Genomic DNA, 16,655 nt, shown 5'->3' with positions numbered 1-16,655 from the left:
TAAAAGTAAATGAGTATAAGCTTCCGCTAGTTTAGCGGACAATAGCATTTCTGCGTTCAACTCGCAAACATTACCCCATAGCACCATTCCAAGGCTCAAAATTGATTCAAAGTAAATTACCTTTAAACACAGCTAATTTGAAAATAAATAAAATCATAGAATCATAAAATTTATAGTGCAGAAGGAGGCCATTCAGCCCATTAAGTCTGTACCTTGGAAAGAGCACCTTATCTAAGCCCACATCTCAACCCTCTCCCCGTAACCCAGTAACCCCACCTAACCTTTCTTTGCACACTAAGGGCAATTTAGCATGACCATCCACCTAACCTGCACATTTCTGGACGTGGGAGGAAACCGGAGAACCAGGAGGAAGCCCACGGCGACATGGGGAGAACGCGTAGACACCGCACAGAAAGTTACCCAAACCGGGAATCAAACCTGGGACCCTGAAGCTGTGAAGCAACTGTGCTAACTACTGTTAAATACTGGAAAAACAGCTAGATACTCTGGACATTATTGGCAAAGGTAATATTGGCACAGTAGTTTTGTTCATGTCCCCCAATCGAGCCTGGATATTGAGGATGATCTTCTAACTTGGCGGATGTAATGTAAACAAAATAACGGTTATGGAATAGCCAATGCAGTTCTTAATTCCTGTAAAAGGTTCAGAAAGAATTTTCCCGATGGTGCGCTAGTCCAGAACTGGGGGTCATAGTTTGAGGATAAGGAGTAACACTGAGCTAAGGAGAAATTTCTTCACCCAGAGAGTGGTGCATCTGTGGAATTCACAAAAAGTAGTAGAGGCCAAAACATTGTGTAATTTCAAGAAGGAACTGGATATAGCTCTCGGGGCTAAAGGGATCAAGGGATATGGGGGAGAAGGTGGGATCAGGGTATTGAACTTGATGATCAGCCATGATCATAATGAATGAAGGAGCAGCCTCAAAGGGCCGAATGGCCTCCTCCTGCTTCTATTTTGGATGTTTCTATGTGAAACTCTCCCTTCTTTATGGAACCTAACATTTTTCATTGTCTTTTGTACAGGATCTCCTCAATGTTCACCCTGAAAAGCATCTGGATGATTCACCTTCCAGCCTGGTTGGCATGTGAAGAGACAAGGGCCGCAGCCAGCTAATCTACTGTCCAAGTTAGAACAAATACGTTTAATTCCTGGACAAAATGGTTGCCCTTAACTAGCAGGAAACAATCACGGCGGTTGCATGAACAGAATCAGATTAAAAGATTGGGGAGGATAATATTAACCATCACCAGTCCTGGTGAGATTTTATTTGAAGTAGATACCACTGTGTCTGTGCCCAGAAATTTAAGTTATCATTTTCAAATATGACTTCCTTTTCACTGAAAAAGGGCAGCATGGTAGCATGGTGGTTAGCATAAATGCTTCACAGCTCCAGGGTCCCAGGTTCGATTCCCGGCTGGGTCACTGTCTGTGCGGAGTCTGCACGTCCTCCCCGTGTGTGCGTGGGTTTCCTCTGGGTGCTCCGGTTTCCTCCCACAGTCCAAAGATGTGCGGGTTAGGTGGATTGGCCATGCTAAATTGCCCGTAGTGTCCTAAAAAGTAAGGTTAAGGGGGGGGGGGGGGGGGGGGTTGTTGGGTTACGGGTATAGGGTGGATACGTGGGTTTGAGTAGGGTGATCATTTGCTCGGCACAACATCGAGGGCCGAAGGGCCTGTTCTGTGCTGTACTGTTCTATGTTCTATGCCAATAAACTCTTCATAATTGGCTGCAAATTACAACAGTTAAACAAAATAGTAAACTCTTATTATGATACCACTAAAACATGGTGTTGATCCTGTTTAAATTTGCACTCGATCACTTGCATATTTTCATGCAAAAGCCAATTCTCAAATGTAGCCAGAAATATTAATTACCGCTCTTAATCCTAATGGTGAAAATTAATCTGATATGAATCTAGTTCACCTTATTAACTGAACGTGTGAGCTAATTAAGAGTATTTTAGCTTGTTTGAACAATCTTAGCTCAGTGGGCTAGACAGTTGGCTTGTAATGCAGAACAAGGCCAGCAGTGTGGGTTCAATTCCCGTACCAGCTTACCCGAACAGGTGCCAGAATGTGGCGACTAGGGGTTTTTCACTGTAACTTCATACATGTGACAATAAAAGATTATTATTATTATTAAAAATTGCAACTGGTGATAGTACTGAATACATTTTTTAACATATTTGTGTGATATTTTAAAGCCTGCTGTCTCCTTTTAAAGCAAAGAGGTGTTTGTTGATGGTGGCCATGGATGGCTGGGGGGTGGGGTGCAGGGGAGAAGCGATACTGCAAGGTCTCGGGGGGGGGGGGGGGTTGGGGTGTAGTTAATTGACACAGAACACTGGGGTAGAAAGCAGTGAGAATCAGGCTTAATTTGTGTCAGAGTACATTCCAATTGGTCCACAATTTTAGTGCCGGAAGGCAAGTTACTGTCTTCCATATCACATCAGCTTATATTTCATCATGGAATCACACTATTATGCATCAGGCAAGTTGCTATTTGATCCATTGTTCTGTCATTAACTCTTTGCAAGAACGATCCAACCATTCAGGAATGATTCCTGCATGCCAGAATATTTTTCCGCTTCAAAGGAGACTAATTGGGCTTTGCAGATAGAATCATAGAATCCCCACAATGCAGAAAGTGGTCATGCTGCCCATTAGGTCTGCACCAACCATCTGAAAGAGCACCCTAACTATGCCCACTCCACCCTAACGTAAACCCATAACCTAACCTTCAGATCCCTGGGCAATTTAGCATGGTCAATCCACTTAATCTGCACATCTTTGGACTGTGGGAGGAAACCGGAGCACCCGGGGGAAACACACGCAGACACGGGAAGAAGGTACAAGCTCCACATTGTCACCCAAGGTCGGAATTGAACTTAGGTCCCTGGCACTGTGAGACAGCAGTGGTGAGAGGGAGAAGGACACTCAGCAAAACCCACATTGTTCAAGAGCCTTTATGAAGTAATTCTGTTACTTCAACATTGGTGACTAATTCTTGCAATGTCTTTACTTCACTGGAGGTTGGGACTAAAACCTGCTATCCCCTGCAGCCTCAATTGCAAACTCGAAGTAAGACAAGGACAGCATTACCTGTGGCTGTCAAAGTGACTGTAACTCATTCGAAGGGTTGGTGCAGATTCGATGGGCCAAATGGCCTCTTTCTGCACTGTAGGGATTCTATGATTCTATAAAATCTCTCCCCACCCCCTTTTCACAGCACTAACTGCTGTAGTCTGGTGAGTAAGAGTTAAAATGTCCCAACGCTTCTTTAAAAAGCTACGGGGTGAAGGTAATTGGGTGAAGGTGTAATGTGGGTAAGAGGGTGAGTTAAGTGGGTGTGTTGGGATGGGGGGGTGGGGGTAAGTGGGTAGGATGGTGATTTTGGGTCAGGTCAGATCGCGGAGGAGTCAGGGTTTCCGGGAGGAATCATGGGGCGTAGTTGGATGGTAATGGCTAGTCAGATTAGGTTGAGGTAAATCAGTGGATTGGAAGGTGTCGGAGCGTCGTGGGCGTTGGGTGTTCGTCAGGTGGTGGAGGCCAATCAGGTATGGTTGGGTGGAGGGTCGAGGTGGGAGGCGGAATCAGAGGGATTTGGGTAGTCAGGGGATGGGATCTCATCAGGTGAGTTTGGGAGAAGTTAAGGGGTCAGAGTTTCTGGCTACATGAAGCCCAGAAGATCTGGGCCCAGATGTTAAAACTGCCCCTTTTTAAAAAACATTGGAATTACTCATATCTATGTAATTTAGTAATTCCTTTATGCGTAGAGGAACATACAGTAGCTGTAACAGACATGATAAAACTTGTAGGATTTATTTCATTAACATAACTCTATACCGGCCTATTCTGAACAATTATCAATGACAATCAGGGACGGAATTCTCCGACCCCCCGCAGGGTCGGGGAATCGTCCGGGGCCTTCGTAAATCCAGCCCCCACCGTGGCCGGAATTCTCCGCCACCCGGGAATCGGCGGGGGCGGGAATCACGCCGCGCCGGTCGACGGGCCCCCCGCGGCGATTCTCCGGCCCATGATGAGCCGAAGTCCCGCCGCTGACAGGCCTCTCCCACCGACGTGGTTTAAACCACCTCTGGTGGCGGCGGGAGCAGACAGCGCGAGCGGGCCCCGGGGTCCTGGGGGGGGGGGGGGGGGGGGGGCGGGGCGATTTGACTCGGGGGGGTGCCTCCACGGTGGCCTGGCCCACGATCGGGGCCCACCGATTGGCAGGCAGGCCAGTGCCGTGGGTCACTCTTTTTCTTCCGCCGCCACCATGGCGGAGGCGGAAGAGAACCCCTCCACCCCGCATGCGTGACGTCAGCGGCTGCTGACGCTCCGGTGCATGCGCGGCCTCACGCCGGCCGGCGAAGGCCTTTCAGCCAGCCATTCGCGCCGGCTGGCGGGGCGGAAAGGCTGTTCGCGGCAGCCGGCGGGGAGCCAGAGGCCGCTCGCGCCGGGAGGTGTGGCGCCAACCCCTCCGGCGCAGGCCTAGCCCCTAAAGGTGCAGAGAATTCCCCCGTCCCGCCGGGTAGGGGAGAATACCGCCCCAGATTTTCAGCCTCCCCTATCAAATAAGGGAAGGAACTGTGTTAACATTCTCCAAAGTGCCTTCATTCATTATGCAGCCAGAGTTAGAAATTGTAATCATCTGCCTTTAAGGACAGCCTGAATTCTGCCGAAGTCAAAGCAGTTTAACAATTTGCTCTGAAGTAGATGTCTAATGGACAATGGGCCTGATTTGAAAGGAAGGTGCTGGTTGCTCACAGCTTTCTGGTGAATTTAATAAAAATGACTTTCTCCACTGATTTCTAAAGGCACCCAAGTGTAGGCTTTATTTATATGCTAATTCGGAAACAATGTCACAAGCGTCATATGATCTCATGATTATACTATTCTGAGCGCCACCTGGGGATTTTTAAAAAAAGAATGTGAATATCTTGCTAACCTCGGGAATTGCAAATTAAGACGATACAATCGATATGACAGTGATCTGGTCGTTGGGACAATGGCAGAGACAGGTTTTCATTAGTCTTCTCAAACTCCTGTTTCTATCATACATTAATTGCTACGCCAGGTTAATAATGTCATAAAAAAAGCTTGATTTGTAGGACCGGTGTGTCTGTTACAATTACCACAAAGTCAGTATTCGACAATGAATGTACAAATAACCACAGCACTCAGGATCCACACAATTCTCAGTACATACCTTCAGATCTCCTCAGCCAGCTTTTGAGGATCCTAGCCGTGGCATGTTAGCACAGTGGTTAGCACTGTTTCTTCACAGTGGCAGGGTCGCAGATTCGATTCCCGGCTTGGGTCACTGTCTGTCTGGAGCCTGCACGTTCTCCCCATGTCTTGCGTGGGTTTCCTCCGGGTGCTTTGGTTTCCTTACACCAGTCCCAGCAGACATGCTTGTTTGGTGAATTGGACATTCTGAAGTCTCTGGACAAGCGCCAGAGTGGGGCGACTAGGGGATTTTCACAGTAACTTCATTGCAGTGTTAACGTCAGCCTACTTGTGACGATGATAAAGATTATCATTAAGAAAGATTATTATCAGGAGAAACAAATGAAGGTATATGAAAAACAAAGCAGGGCAGTACGGCGGCACAGTGGTTAGCACTGCTGCCTCACGGCGCTGAGGACCCGGGTTCGATCCTGGCCTCGGTTCACTGTCTGTGTGGAGTTTGCACATTCTCCCCGTGTCTGCATGGATGTGAAACCACAACCCAAAAAGATGTGCAGGGTAGGTGGATTGGCCATGCTAAATTGCCCCTTAATTGGAAAAGAATAATTGGGTACTTTAAATTAAAATAAAGAAAACAAAACAAAGTGAGACACAATTTGAATATTTTATAAAATTTAAGAAATGCTTTTCTTGCCTTTTTCTGTGTAAATGCACTAATTGCTGAGGGAAAATCTAACTTTCGTGTGACGCACTGTCGATGTTAAGCATGGCCATTGGATGTAAAGTGCTTTGGATGCTCTGGTAGTCATTCTCCTAGCTTTTGAGTTGACACCCAATGAATGCATCCTCACAGCGGAGCAAAAGCTACAGGATTACGGAGACTGACAAACCTAGCCCCTTCTCACCCGAGAGTAACCAAATGGTGAGATTCCACAGGACTATTTGAATATCCTCACCTGTATCACATATTTGAAAGGGCTGAAAGTAACAATCATATTAACTTGATAAAAAAAACAATTGCTGCCTTTTTGCATTAGTATCAAACTTGTGGCTTGTTACCACGTAATGACCAATGAACTATCAATCCAAAAGGCATATGTATGGCCCATTTAAACAATAAATTAAGACAGGTACCTCCAATACAGACAATTTATTTAATTATAGTTAATTTAGATGTAGTTTTGTAATGTTGTAATGATATGCAGTATAAATAATTATTTCACTCAATGTGTTCCTAATTGTTCAGCTGAAAACTAAATGGCAAAATAGTTCGTTTAAAAACTGCAAAGAAATGAAGTAATTAAGAACTGAAGCTGCTTGTTGCAGCAGTCAAAGTAACTCTCCAGGGATTGAAATGTTTTTCACAGATGAATATTCATTTATATTCTTCAATTTTAATGTCTAAAATAAACTAAAGATAAAGAAGTATAATTGTGACGCACCTTTCACATGTACATGGCCGACACTGATATCACAATCATATTTGACCTAAGAACAGCTTGAGTCACCCAGTATTCAGAATTAAGCCAAGCATATGTCACAGCAAAGTTGTAAATAAAAACTGGGTGAATTATCTGAGATTTTAAATGAGTGACATTTATAGAATCCCTATAGTGCAGAAGATGGGCCATTCGACCTATCGTGACTGCACCAACCCTTCGAAAGAGCACCTTACCTCGGCCCAATCTGCCGAGCTATTCCTGCGACCTCACCCTCAGGGGCAATTTAGCACAGCCAATCAATCCACCTAAAACATAGATTGTATAAATATCATTGGTACTTTTTCATCCAAGAAGTATGTGGGGAAAAGGTAACTCTTAAATTTGACAGGGCTGGAATTGTGGCTTGGATTAATCATTCAGTATGAGCCCTTCGCAATGTGGCTTTCCATTCAAGCCCACAGGAAGGAAGGTCAGGCGGCTGTACAGCACTCTCCATGCCAACATGCCTGCTTTACACCCCTGCCAATGTTTAGATTGACCACCATATTGCCTTCATTTTCATTACTGTTGCGAGGTAAATTATATGGTAAAATGTAACTACATGCTGTAAATGAAATGCAGAGTACATGTTTTGCAGTGTCAGAATTTGTAAAAGTAAAAACTCACATTATTGAGAGCAGAGGCTGAAATGGCAGTTTACTTCTTTGATTTTCTTTTGTTCTTTGCTATTTCACGGGATGTCGGCGTCACTAGCTGGGTCAGTATTTGTTGCCCATTCCTAATTGCCCTTGAACTGAGTGGCTTGCTGAGGCCACTTTAGAGGGCAGTTAATCATAGAATTTACAGTGCAGAAGGAGGCCATTCAGCCCATCGAGTCTGCACCGGCCCTTGGAAAGTACACCCTACTTAAGCCCAGACCTCCACCCAAACCCCGTAACCCAGTAACCCCACGGAACCTTTTGGACAATCAGGGGAAACTTATCATGGCCAATCCACCTAACCTGCACACCTTTGGACTGTGGGAGGAAACCGGAGCACCCGGAGGAAACCCACACAGTCACAGGGAGATCGTGCAAACTCCACACAGTCACCCGAAGCTGAAGTTGAATCCGGGACCCTGGAGCTGTGAGGAAGCAGTGCTAATCACTGTGCCATATTGCTGTGGGTGTGGAGTCACATATAGGCCAGACTAGGTCATGAATTCCTTCTTTAAAGAACATTAGTGATTCAGGGATAGTTAATGGGAAGAGAAGGAAAGAAGAGGAGGAGGAGGAAGTGGAGGAGGTAAGATATCGCTGAACTGGGAGTTAAGAGTTTATAATGGACATCTTCCGCCGCCTACACTTGCCTTCGGTAGATCACTGCAGGAGGTGAATATTGGGGTCAGGTTTCAGGTCTGTCAAAGTGCTCAAGTTGCAGTGCTAAGAGGAAGAGTAAACCATTGTCGCAAACAACTGAACATCTTCTAAGTTCCAGTATAATTTTAAGGGAGCATCGCTACATTGAGAGCAGTGACTTGCATTTATGCAGTGACGTTAACACAAGGGAAAAGAAATCCCAAAGCATTTCACAAAGGTGCAAGAAGACAAAAGAAGGCCATTGAGGGCACTTTTGGGAGAGGTGACCAAAAGCTCCATTACATTCTGAGCATTACTCAGCGTTGGTCTTTGATCCACTGTTACCTGATTTGAATTCCAAACAAATTGCTCTGAATTGCATCACATTGCTCATGATGGAGTTGGGGAATTTAGAGCAGGATCTCCCTTGTGTACGAGAGATTGTACAGAAAAGCTTAAATCGAATTTCTGTCTTCTGAATGCAGTGAAACATTTTGTTAATTCTACTTCATATATCTTCCCATTATGTTTCTTCAACAGAGAGCTCCCAAGTCTCATTCCCAAGTGATTTCTTCATAAAAGATGCCAAGGTGTCTGTGTGACTGGAAGAACACCCATGGTACTGAGATTACTGAGGGTAGCAGATGAATCCTGGATCTGTTGTTCATTCCAAACTCGTTGACTGAAGAGTAAAACTGGACCCTAGAACCTCTCAAGTATAGATCGTTGAAATAATATGACTGCACCCTTTGAAAGTGCAAGGACTGAGCTGACAAGGTTTTAGGATAAAAAGCATATGGAATTCTTGGCTTTATAAATATTTTGTCAGCCCGATTCAGAACACGCCCGCATCAGGTGGTCGCAAGTGAAGGCAGGGGTACCATAAGTTTGTATTTGCACGCTGATTCCTGCCGATCACCATTTTAACAGATGCGGGAAATGTGAAGGGTTTTGACTTGGCAAGCACCCAAACTGGCATTTGCTCTTCCATATTAATGCCAAGCACAATTTTGAATTTAACTGAGTTTGAGATTTTCTGCGAGGCAGCTGGGTTTATGAAGCTTGCGTGAACGACATCAGGTCAGTGTGTTTGTGAACCTTGTGGTAGCCTATTGCAGAGGCAAGAACCTCTTGACAGTTATGTTTTATAGATTCTGCCAACTTCAAATGTCATGATTATATACTGTATGATAATTGAAGTCTGTGTTTATTGAGGTGATTGCTGATAGGGCTCTTTCCTTAAAAAGTAAATGACCACTAAATTAGAACATAGAACATACAGTGCAGAAGGAAGCTATTCGGCCCATTAAGTCTGCACTGACCCACTTAAGTCCTCACTTCCACCCTTTTCCCTGTAACCCAATAACCCCTCTTAACCTTCTTGGTTACTAAGAGCAATTTAGCATGGCTAATCCACCTAACCTGCACGTCTTTGGACTGTGGGAGGACACCAGAGCACCCGGAGGAAACCCACGCAGACACAGGGAGAACGTGCAGAATCCGCACAGTGACCCAGCAGGAAATTGAACCTGGGACCCTGGCGCCGTGAAGCCATAGTGCTATCCACTTGTGCTACCGTGCTGCCCTTGACCAGTATTGTGAAAGTGTTCAAATATAATAGTTATTCAGTTTATAAAGGGCTTTGGACAGTATTGAGAATCAGATTTTAATGTGTCATCTGGACCTGTGCTTTGACATTTGCATTGATTCACAGTCCATCCAGCTGTTGAACCGTTGCGAAAACTGAGCAGATGGCTGAGTTATTTGATTGACTGATCAGTCAGTTGTTTGGGCAATTTCAAAGGCTTTAATGTATTCAGCTCTAGAGGTTTTGTTGATTCAGTTGTGCAATTAAGTATCATTATGAATGCTTGATTGGGCTCCAAATCCCACTAATTTATTGAGCTCAACAGGGCAAGAGTTATTGACAAAGCTGTCAAGGGGCCTGTGAGCTTTGTTTGAATGACAGTTTTATTAGGATTTAGGATTAGGGTATTTTTTGGAATTTATGAATAGCTGATAATTTTTGCATATTTCGGTAAATTTATGTCTGCTTAAGTGGAGTTTGAATGGATGTGTATTTTATCGACAATTTTATGAGGTTCTAAATGAAATTAGTTTTTTCACATTGGGTTTGATTTTGATTTAATTTGACAGTTTAATGAGTATTTAAAAGATTTCCAAGTGTTATTTTGGGGGTATTGAGTTCTGTATATAGTGGATACTGGGTGAGTGAACATGGAGGGGCTATGGGGTATGGAAGAGACATGGGGATATGGAGGATATATGAGGGTGGCTTTGGGTGAGGAGTCGTGGGATGAGGGCTTGGGGGCCAAACATGTCATGAGCCTAGATGGGCCAATGTCCCAGCAAACAGACATGGCCTTCTAAGTAATCTACCTTGGCAACCCCGCTCCTCCGTTCCTAACTCAGGCCTGCTTTAGGAGGCAGTGGACCTGACTCTCTGCAAAGAAAATAGCATGAGTGTGTGGGTCGAACCAAGAAGTGGGAACAGGACATCAAAAAATGGTCCCACTCCCGATTCCCAGCTCAAAGGGTGAAATCCAACCCACTGAGTACAAAAACAAGGACTGGCTGGGACTCAATTTAAAGTATTATTCCAATTCCCTGCACCACATTTTCGGAAGGTGGTTAATGCTTTGGAAGGATGCAGTGGGGAATTCCTAAAACAGCACCAGGGACAAATGACTTCACCTTTGTGGAGAGACAAGGGTAGCTGGAAATTCAGCAGTATCACTAAAATTAACATGCATTGATGTGATTAGTAAGTACTGCACCCATCCGTTTTCCACAAAACAAACACTGCCATGAATTCATAGCCAACCAGTTTACACGGTTAACAATGATGCCCCTTCATGTGCCACGAAAGGTATTAAATGCAACTGATGGGAGAAGAGAATGAACTTCACGGAGTGTTCCTCACTTAAGCAAAAGTAAATTAACTGGTTATATCCCTCTCAGCAATTTGCGGCATCACATTGTGTGGAAAAAATGCCTGTTGCATTTACCCGCGTAACAACCAGCTTCAAAGGAACTAATTAACTCAGAATACACAGCGGCGGGGCAGCACGGTGGCCTAGTGGTTAGCACAACCGCCTCACGGCGCTGAGGTCCCAGGTACGATCCCGGCTCTGGGTCACTGTCCGTGTGGAGTTTGCACACTCTCCCCGTGTCTGCGTGGGTTTCGCCCCCACAACCCAAAAATGTGCAGAGTAGGTGGATTGGCCACGCTAAATTGCCCCTTAATTGGAAAAAATAATTGGGTAATCTAAATTTATTAAAAAAAAGAATACACAGCGGCTCAGCAAGGCTTAACACATTTGTCTTGAAATTCCTCTCTCTGCTATTTCAGCAGAAGGTAGTGCTTCCACTAAAATAGAGCAGAGAGGCATGTGTAACACAACATTTCTCTGTATTTTCACAATGTTGCAGCTTCAAGGCAATTTCATATGTTTAATTCCTGTGCACTGTGATAAATTGTAGTATAAATGTAATATTTTACTTTTCTCGCTTTACTATTTACAAAAAGAAATTGCAAGCTCGGGACTTGCCACCTGAATTAAAAATCAGGAGGATATTATCGATGGCAGCGAAAGATAATGATGGTCCCTCTGAACTTAATCCACAGTAATTTAAAACCACAAACCTTCCTATTTTTGGCAGATTGCAAAATTCCAATCCCAATACCATTAAACAAAACTACATTTAACAATTTGAACATTATTGCCTCCTGATGCCATTCCTTTTACTTAATTATGCGTTGAAAAGCAGTATGAGGATATATTTCTACATTCATGGCTATCCCAAGTAAATGGCGATGAAATGATTTAATGACTTACATTAAGACAGGGCATTTTTAAGTGTGTATCTGTGTTGTACAACCTCAGATCAAAACTGATCAGAACCTGGGGATGGTGATAAAATCACTCCATTGCAGGAACAGATGTTTTCAAACAGTTTGTGGTTCCAACATGTCATCCTTGGCTGCGTTTTGTTTGATATTTCTAAAAAGGCTCAGTTAACCACATAATGCAGCCTTGATATCTTGACCCTGGAATAAAAATTGATCCATCAACAAAAAAAATGAGTAGCTTTTGGAAGTGTTCTCATAAACTGTCACAAAGAGAAACAGCACAATCAATGTCAATTTAAAGGATTTTACCCTTGATTCCAACCAGCTGACCCGCACAATAGTTTGAAGTACTTCCAATGCAATTGAACCACAGAAACATACTTTGATATATGGAAAAAAACACAACTCTGACTCACTGGAAAAGTGGTTCTGAAAAGTGATGCAGGATCAATTTGGCCTGCGGCAGTCGCACAAAATGGGGTCAGAGTGAATCAACAGCCCATTTTCCATCCACCACCATTTTCTTTCATTGTGGCTTGGTGAAGAGCACCCAACCCAACCACTGTTGGCCCATTCCTAGATGTTGGGTGGTGCAGTGGGTTGCACACCAACTCTCCTGTCTGTTTTTGGGTGTCCAAATACTTAAGTTACTGTACTGTAACTGTTCAAGGCTTTTTGGTGTTGTAGCCGAGCTTCAGTGAGGCTTCGCTAATACCACGCAGTCTTGGCTGACCAAACTTTAATAAGGCTCTGCTCCCGTTGGACAGACTTACCACAGTCGGTGTTGTTTAACTTCAATCGTTTTATTGTTAACTATTTACAAAGACATCACGCTAATCAGGACTTTTGGCTGAGATCAAGCGAAGGATCAAGTGTGAGATCAGGCGTAATGGCTGTTCTTGTCAGGCTGGATCTTGTGTGTCTCTCGTGTGGGGATCATGAATTAAATTCAATTTGAATTGCTTTTTGGAACGAGCAAGAAGATGGATTAAGGGCTTGCCTCGTCTACTCTGCACAGTGGCTTTGTAACTCTGAGAAATGAATTGGGTATTTTAAAATCATGGTAATCAGGAGTTCTGCTCCCTGCTCTGATGGAGCCTCTCGGTCATCTGGCTACTAATGTCATGCTGGAAACAAATGATGCTTAAACCTTGGCGGGGTTCCATTTTCTGCTGATTTTTTTTCCCCTTGTCTGCCATGACTCCTTTATTTCAGCAAATGTCTTTTTACATGGAAATTTAGCATTAACCTTCGTTGTCGTGCCATATACCAGACGTGTGCTGAGTGATGCCTAGCCTAATGCCTATGTTCTTTCGCACTTCTCTCCTTGGGCCTTCCACGTCCTTGTCATCAATGTTTCGGTTTCCTGTTTGGAAGTGGACTACCTCCAGCAGGAGCAAATGTAATAATGAGAAAAGAATTGAGGTGTTTTCAGTGCAAATCGGTATCTTAGGATCTTCAAGTCAAGATGTAATACGTGTGATGAGAGAACAACGTTAAAAAAAAGATAATTATCTCATTGAAATATCTCTCATGTTTCAATTTGGCATGGCCTTTCCATTTTCTAAGCCTTAGGCCCTTAAGTGCCTTTTGGAAACTGTCTTTATCTTCTACTTGATGACAGAAAGAACCAGAGAAGTAAAAGATTGCCAATTTGTACATGTGGCAATTCAAGTTGTAATGCAAGAAGGTTCATTTTCTACAAGGTTCTTATTTGGCCTGAAGGCTTACTTATAGAAACAAATTCTTGCTGCAAGTTTTTCATGATTAATATGTTCTATCAATGTCTTACTTTAATTTTCTGTGCTTTAGAAATCAACAATTGTATTTGCTGAGGACTTTTTAACTTTGGGAAATGACCCAAGTTTCATCACAGTAGCATATTCAGAAACATATGATGCAAAAATAAAGAATCAGATGTTAAGAAGAGGAACCCAAGTTTACTGAAAAAAGTGATTTTAAGAAAGAGCTTTAAAGGAGGAGACAGAGATTTTAGAGTGGGAATTCGAGAGTATGCGGCTTAAATCGTTGACGTTGCATATTTCATATTTCTATGCAGATGTGACAACAGTTGCCGAGAGGTTTTAATGCAATGCTTTAAAATGCCATGCTTTAGCTCTTTCTTTGTCTCCCTGAGTCCACACCGAGGCTTACCCAATCAAACGCAGTATCAATTGTAGACAGACTCACATAACTAAATGCAGAACAAGTGGGCAGCACGGTAGCACAATGGTTAGCACAGTTGCCTCACAGTTCCAGGGCCCCAGGTTCAATTCCCGGCTTGGGTCACTGTCTGTGCGGAGTCTGCACGTTCTCCCCATGTCTGCGTGCGTTTCCTTCGGGTGCTCCGGTTTCCTCCCGCAGTCCAAAGATGTGCAGGTCAGCTGGATTGGCCATGCTAAATTGCCCTTAGTGTCCAAAAAGGTTGGGTGGGGTTATGGGGATAGGGTGAAGGTGTGGGCTTGTTTAGGGTGCTCTTTCCAAGGGCTGGTGCAGACTTGATGGGCCGAATGGCTAGCTTCTGCACTGTAAATTCTGTCAATTCTATGAAGTGGATACTACAGTTGGAAAAACAGCTCCCAATGGTGGGGCAATACACAAGAGTCAGAGCTGAAGTGATGCGGAGTTCAGGGTATGGCAATTATAGAGTTGGAATATGATACCACAAAATCCTGAGGTCCCAGGTTCGATCCCGGCTCTGGGTCACTGTCCGTGTGGAGTTTGCACATTCTCCCCGTGTCTGCGTGGGTTTCACCCCCACAACCCAAAAATGTGCAGAGTAGGTAGATTGGCCACACTAAATTGCCCCTTAATTGGAAAAAATAATTGGGTAATCTAAATAATAAAAAAAATGATACCACAAAATCTTGGAAGGTCATGGCAAGATTTGAAAAGGCGATTGAAACTAACGTTGAAAGCATTGGGCAACCAGTAACCAAGGCCTATCAGGAAACACAGGTGATTGGAATGTGAAGTGGAATGGTATCTGGGCAGCAGGATTTGAATAACCTCACATTTATTGAGGGTGAAAGGTGGGTGAATGACCAGGGGAACATTGGGATAGTCAAGACTGGAGATATTGAAAACATGAATGAGGATTTTAACAGTGGATAGCCTGAAGTAAAAGTGAAGATGGGTCATGCTTGGGACATGTCATGTGGAACATATTTAGTTTTCAAATTTTCATCAATGATCTGTTTGTTATTCAGGAGCTCCACATGTGTTCCTAAAGTTATTGGTCACCACAATATACTCAGAGGTTACCTTTTATAAAATAACTAATCCTCTTATTTGCTTTGTATATTAATTGAATTTTCATCATGGTATTGTATCACCTTGTCTTCTCATAAATTCCAATAGTTTTCTTTTTGAATTAGTTTTCAAAGAGGTTCTCTCTTTCTAGGTAATGAGCATAATACTTCAACCACTGAAGCTAGTGACAGAAATTAAATATTTTTGTTAACATTAGGGAATATCTTGTGACGTTGCTCACAGCTCTTCTTTTTAGAGGTTGTGTATTTCAGTTGTAAAGCTGAATTAGGAATGTACCCTTTAGGTTGGAGTTATTGTGTTAAATTTGAGATAAATTGAAAGCCTGATGAAGAACCTAGTAACCAACTTTAAAGTAAATAGAAATCAAAAAAGCCTGCGTTACTTACAGTTAAAAAGCAACCCATGTTTATCTAACAAGGGATATGTGAATATGCATCAAAATTTGGGTGCCCCATCTCTCGACCTCCAGTGGAACTTGGTAGTCTGGAAAGAGGGCAGTTACATCCATTAGACATCTAAATTATTCATGTGGATCACAGATTAAAATGGTTTGGTTTTGAAGATAAATGATCGTTAATTTACCTTTCTGTTTGGAACATCCCAAGTATGCCACATTGCCATGGAGGTGGACTCTGGAGATAGAGGGCGATTTTGCTTAATGTATCTTTTTTTTCTTTCAGGAGGCAGTTGCAGATTTAGTCTTGTGTAGACTGCGGTTCACTTAGAGTTTGTGAGGAAAAGAGAAACGAGAGGATTTTCCGAGTTTGAAGCTGAAGAAAGAAATCTATAGTAAGCCTCACAGTGCATACAGGTGAATATTGTGGAGGCTGAATTTGAGCTGAGAAGTCCATAGTCATGAAGAGAATTTGGAGAATTCCTCAGCCAAAAGGATCCCCAGTGAAATTGGCATCCTTCAGCGAATATCGCAGCACTGAGGATAAATCAAAGTTAATTCGAAAGGGCTGACATGGTTGTTCCTAAGAAAAGTGAAAGAACCTTCAATATTTCATAAGATAAAGAAGCTCTTGGGGAGAAGGAGTAAAAAATAAAACTAGATCTATAACACCAAAGTATATATATTACATATGCTAAGTTAATGGCATATGCAATAACATTTGTTTTTGTTTGAAAACATGAAATCTTGTGGTGTACTTCATTACAGTTAATCACTAACTTAATCAGGGTGGAGACAGGAAGGTGTCTGATTAAATGCCCCACCCCATCACCAAAATCACAAAGAGGGAGGCAATTAGGTTCTGCCCTTTGTCCTCGTGCAGTCTATGTGTATCATCCAATTAAGATCCTGATACTCCTGTCATGTTTTAATTTAAATTAAATGTGTGTCCACAAATACCTTTTAAAAAGTCAAAGTCAAATTTATTTCCACAAGTAGACTTACATTAACACTGAAATGAAGTTACTGTGAAAAGCCCCTAGTCGCCACATCCAGCCCCAGTTCGGGTACACAGAGGAAGAATTCAGAATGTCCAAATTACCTAACAGCACGTCTTTCAGGA

General features: G+C 43.2%; 1 long non-coding RNA gene across 1 annotated transcript; it reads left to right on the top strand.

The window, feature by feature from the left end:
- The first annotated feature begins 360 nt into the window (after nucleotides 1-360).
- LOC119951538 lies at nucleotides 361-16,029 on the top strand. Its single transcript, XR_005457643.1, has 4 exons — nucleotides 361-525; nucleotides 1,045-1,277; nucleotides 8,532-9,071; nucleotides 15,819-16,029. It is a non-coding gene; the product is annotated as an uncharacterized LOC119951538 (long non-coding RNA).
- Nucleotides 16,030-16,655: the final 626 nt, after the last annotated feature.

The sequence above is a fragment of the Scyliorhinus canicula genome, chromosome 2 (genome assembly GCF_902713615.1).
Source record: "Scyliorhinus canicula chromosome 2, sScyCan1.1, whole genome shotgun sequence".
NCBI classification, from domain to species: domain Eukaryota; kingdom Metazoa; phylum Chordata; class Chondrichthyes; order Carcharhiniformes; family Scyliorhinidae; genus Scyliorhinus; species Scyliorhinus canicula.
This window is presented reverse-complemented; position numbering and strand designations above follow the sequence as displayed.